Source organism: Hetaerina americana, unplaced genomic scaffold (assembly GCF_022747635.1).
Source record: "Hetaerina americana unplaced genomic scaffold, ioHetAmer1.1.p SCAF_115, whole genome shotgun sequence".
Lineage (NCBI taxonomy): Eukaryota > Metazoa > Arthropoda > Insecta > Odonata > Calopterygidae > Hetaerina > Hetaerina americana.
The window spans coordinates 304,286-309,568 of record NW_027286237.1 but is presented as its reverse complement, the minus strand read 5'-3'; the positions used below and the strand labels follow the sequence as shown (position 1 = coordinate 309,568).

Here is a 5,283-nt window from a genome sequence, read left to right as displayed (position 1 = left end):
AAACAAGATGTCGCTGACGTGATGATGATGACTCTTAACTCGCCACCCATCACAGAAAATCTCTCGAATATATAAAATAATATTCAGGTCAGTTACATTTTCTCACTCAAATCATTTGCAGTTCTCTTTCATCGGAATGAAACGGCGAAAAGTTTTCATTCTGATAAGTTTTTTTTTAAATAGCCTCCATCTACTCACCACAGTGCCATGGAAGATATCTGGAACTTATGACACAATAATACATTCGCGCAAAGATAAAATACTTCCCTCAAATGACTCTCAGCTATGTTTCACTCGCGATCATACATGAAACGATATTACATATTCACGCAGAGAATAAGTCTCGGCTTCAATCCATAAGATGGCTCAGTTTAATATTTATTTGCCATTATTATTTTTAAAAAGACTGCATAAAAAAGGAATTTGTCCAGACCTCTATCGCGTAGTAAATCGCGTATGTTGTAGATGTATAGTTAAAGTCCACGTGGTTTCTTGGATGGCATAATTTAGAATTTGATGCAGTTGCGTAGATGTTGCTTTGAAAAATGGGTGTACTTTTAGACATAATTTTATTCTTTGGCAAAAATGCTAGAATTACAAAACACAGTTTAATATAGAATGTTGATTGACTTTGTTCAATTAAGAATAACAGACATTAAATAGCTTGGCATTTTAGATCAGATGAACATTCTGATTTTCGTCGACAAAAATTGTAGCTGTAGGCATTTGCAGCGGATTCACAACTGGCATTAAATGACATCATTAATCGGGTATGAAAAAAACAAAAGTCAAAGGCAATGAAGAAATAGGAGCTCTACTGCCATAATAGATAAGATAAATGTGACTCCTAAGGGCACTTAACTAACCAACCATTGATTGCGAAGAAATCTTGAAGAAGATGACTTGCCTCAAATTACTACCCTATACCGTAATTGGCTATCAGATGAGAACCCTACCCATCAGCAGACCTAACCCTCATCAAATTACTACTTTCACGGGAATTATTTTTTTAACGGCTATTTATTCCTATGCTAAAACAATCAAGATGTGATCTGATGCACACGTAAAGGGAATACAACATAGCATCGCCGCGCAGGGACTATTCCCTACCGATTACCTATTTCAAACTTGGAAGCATATAAAAAGAGAGTAAATTACAGGAAAAAACCTTTATAGAGGCAATGGAAATGATATGGCAACGTTGGAATTTTAATTTTTGCCGAAAATGGCAAAAATTCAATTAAGAATGAGATTAAAACTCAGAAACTACGATAAATTATTTTATAAAATCATTCACATCAGTCTTAATAAAAAAGACCATGTGAAAGTGCATTGACGTCCAAATATTCCTTATATTTTCCAGATTTAAAAATCAAAATGCCCTTGTCCACAACTCCACCAACGTTTTCTCGTTTCACCAAGAGTAATCCAGTACATAAAAAGTATTAAAAATGGTAATTGTTCTCAAATAGTTAAAAAATCGATTTCAGACAAATGCGTGAAAAAACTATGGCACAGAAAAATATTTCAGATTTTGCCATGCATCACATTCTACACTGGTTTTAAGAACAACTGAACCCACACTCAGATGATGGAAGCTTTATCGCTCTTTTCATTTGCATTGATAATTAATTTACAAAATCTGAAATAAATGATATTTTAATGTGGAACTTTCCCAGGGAGTAAAAAAAACAGTCTTCCATTACGCAAATGAAATCCACCAAATTATGCAAATTTTGGATCGTCCCATAAAATATTAATCTTCAACGTTTAATTTCCGGATCTTAACTGTCAGAAAGAAAAAGTAGTTATTATAACGGATAAACCCCTTCGAGAGGTTAAAATCTGATTCGTCTGAGAAAAAAATAAAACAAAATAGTACGTGAAACAAGTGAATACTCCTGGATATAGCTTTTACGGCTCCCACAACAAACGCTTACTCCGCAGCACATGTATGTATATACAGTAGGATAAGCTGGTGGGGATGAGGTGATGTTAGATTCCTGGAGATGAGCCTCGTGTTTACCCGGCCGGAAGAGAAGAAACTGAGAAGGAAGTATATGGGTGAAGAATGGAGGGACGTGTGTTTTGGGATGGTTGGGAAGTTGAGCTGAGGAATGGTGCAGGCAGGAGCGGGCAGGGGGTACGCAATGAATCCTATACAGCGGCGAGGTCCAAGGAGTAAGTATAAATAAACCGAGCGGTATGACGATAGGAGAGTCTGTGTTGGAACAAAACGACTTTGTTTCTTTTTTACCCATCCTCTGAATAAGGTGTGAAAGAAAGCGTTCGACCGTAAAGATAACGTTTACATGTAATGCAAAAATGATTCAAGACTTAACGGGAATCCCAGATGTGAAATCTGATGTGACGAAAGAATGCACGGGAAGTAATTAGGACCTCCTCATAACGATCACATTGAAAAAGGAAAACCAAGATTTTTATGACTTATGAACTGAAACTACGTTTTGTGTCAATTGTTTGATATTTTAATGTTTAAACACTCAGCGGACCGGTAAATATTTTCGAAACGTCCGAATATAACTTAAATAATCTCAGCATTAGTGAAAGTGCGTAGATATCTTTCAACTGCTTTACGAACATTTTAAGCAGCGAACAAGCAATTGAGGGGAAAAAATCACACGTGATAGCAGTTAGGATAATATCGTCCATATCGTATGTCAGGAAGGCGTATCAAATTATTAACCACCGAATGCGCACAATGATAACAGTTTATACAACCTATGCGAAGGCAAATTGAAATTATACCTAATAGAAGACAGCTATTTGACTTTTAAAAAATCCATATTAGTATTTGCGCAGAAAAACTGCTCGAACTTTCAAGAGAAACCTCCCGTAAGTCTTAGCAGTAGTTGTCAAGTTGTGTCATGGCCATCCATTGTGTTATAACTGCAGTTGAACTACATCAATTAATTCTAAATAACTTAAATTAAACAAAACGTAAATACAAGATCTTCAAGGACTCAGCTAGGACTGACCAGACTGGGTCTGAATCTGCGACTTTCCTAGTAGCCGAACTCTTTAGTCATTTTGACACCACACCACGAAGGGTTAGAAAAGCTAAATTCGCATACAAACTGGCTTAAAGCATAACTTTTTCTCTTGAGCAAGTACGTATTCTAAAACGTTTGAACAAATAATAAATTTCCAGTGAGAAAACTATCGCATTTTTCTCGTATTAACATCTAAAAACCAGCAGCTGGCACTTAAATATACATCCATTCCCCCGCGTCAGATATCATGCTTTCTCGCGAGCGAAGAACTAACCCTCTCCCGTTCTGAAAATACCACGGAAAAGACTAAATTGGATACCTTACACATTAACAATTGCCCGGCTAGCTCAGTCGGTAGAGCACGAGACTCTTAATCTCGGGGTCGTGGGTTCGAGCCCCACGTTGGGCGACATTTTTTTCTTTCCACACACTTTTCCATCTTGTTATATATGAGTGTCCTCTTTGCAACTGTTTGAGTGCGAAAACCCATCAGATTAAGTTGCAGGGAGTTATTTTAAAATATTTGAAAAACAAGGAGATTGCAGAAAGATGTCACGTACATGTCCTTTTGTTACTATTTCCTCCATTTGCATTCCTAAGAGCACTCTATCATATCATAATAGTTTTCATGAAAATTGATATCATAGATCCAACATTTTATATACGCTCTTATGGCAGTCGGGGACTATAATCAGAATAATTACACATGTCATCTCACAAAAACTTATATTATTTACACAATTATAAAATATTTTTATCAGTGCTAACAAAACAGCCTTCGTTTCATTGGCAATAACTCATTTGTGGGGAAAACAGCAGAAATCGCATAATTTCAAGCATTGATCCCACAAAGCAAGACCGAAATAAATTTCAGATCACTTTTTAAAAATTTGTATGATCCTCATAAGGCTCAAAAACTGTATATTTACCTAGTACCTATGAATGAAGTATGTCTGAATGAGTTTTGCATTACTTTTAATCACGCGTCATTGAAACATAAACGAAGACGATACGTTGACTAATGAAGTCACGGTGCAAAATCTTCAAAACAATAACATTAACAAGTGCAAACATATCGCGATAAAAATAACACGTCATAACTAATATTAGGAGTACTTTGTCCACGTACGTGTTGTGTACATGTGTATGTGTATGTATATATATATATATATATATATATATATATATATACTACCTTGATCAAAAAGTTCCCGGAATAACCACCGTGTGGCGCTCCCATCGTTCCGATTTGAGTTCTGTTTTTTTTGTTAAATTGGTACATCTGTTGTTGATATTCCCTTTAAATCTTAGTGTCATAACTTGACATTTGCAAAAGTTACGTAGCCAAGAGTACATCTATCTCTGTGTGTGTTGGCGATTTTTTACAATTGCAGACATGGATTTAAATTTGCAACAACGATTTTGTATTAAATTTTGCGTAAAAAACTGATTTAGTGGCGCACGGACGTTGGAAATGTTGGAAAAGTGTTTCGGCAACGATTCTCTAAAAAAAACGGTCGTTTACCAGTGGCACGAGCGGTTCAGAAGTGGTCGTGAGTCAATCGAAGATGATGAACGCAGTGGCAGACCATCGACATCGAAAGTCGGTGAAAAAATTGATAAAGTAAAAGAAATGTTGGTCAATAACCGCAAATTAACCATCAGAGAAATAGCGGAGGACTTGAACATTGCCTATGGATCCGCCCAAGACATTGTGGTTAATGATTTGGGTTTCCGTCGTGTAGCAGCAAAGTTGGTGCCGAAAGACCTCAATTTCATGCAAAAAAGAGACCGTGTTGACGTCGCAAAAGACATGATTTGCGAGGCTGAATCCGATCCCACATTCATCAAAAGGATCATTACTGGAGACGAGACGTGGGTTTATGAGTACGACACGCAATCCAGACATCAGGCAAGTGAATGGCGTTCACCAAATGAGCCGAGACCAAAAAAACCACGTCGTTTTCAGTCAAAAAAGAAGGCAATGCTGACGGTTTTCATGGATTACAACGGTGTAGTGCATCATGAATTTTTGCCAGAAGGCCAGACAGTAAACAAAGAGTATTATTTGGGCGTTATGAGACGTTTGCGTGAAGCAATTCGCCGAAAGAGACCAGAAATGTGGGCAGAAAACTCGTGGATTTTGCACCATGATAACGCACCGTCGCACAGTGCTATCATTATTCGTAATTTTTTGACGAAAAATGCAACAAATACCATCCAACAGCCACCGAATTCACCTGATTTGGCTCCCTGTGACTTCTTTCTG

At 37.0% G+C, this 5,283-nt stretch overlaps 1 non-coding gene across 1 annotated transcript; it reads left to right on the top strand.

Annotated features, from left to right (window-relative positions):
- Positions 1-3,350: 3,350 nt before the first annotated feature.
- Positions 3,351-3,423, top strand: TRNAK-CUU (transfer RNA lysine (anticodon CUU)). Its single transcript has one exon. It is a non-coding gene; the product is annotated as a tRNA-Lys (tRNA).
- The last annotated feature ends 1,860 nt before the right edge of the window (positions 3,424-5,283 follow it).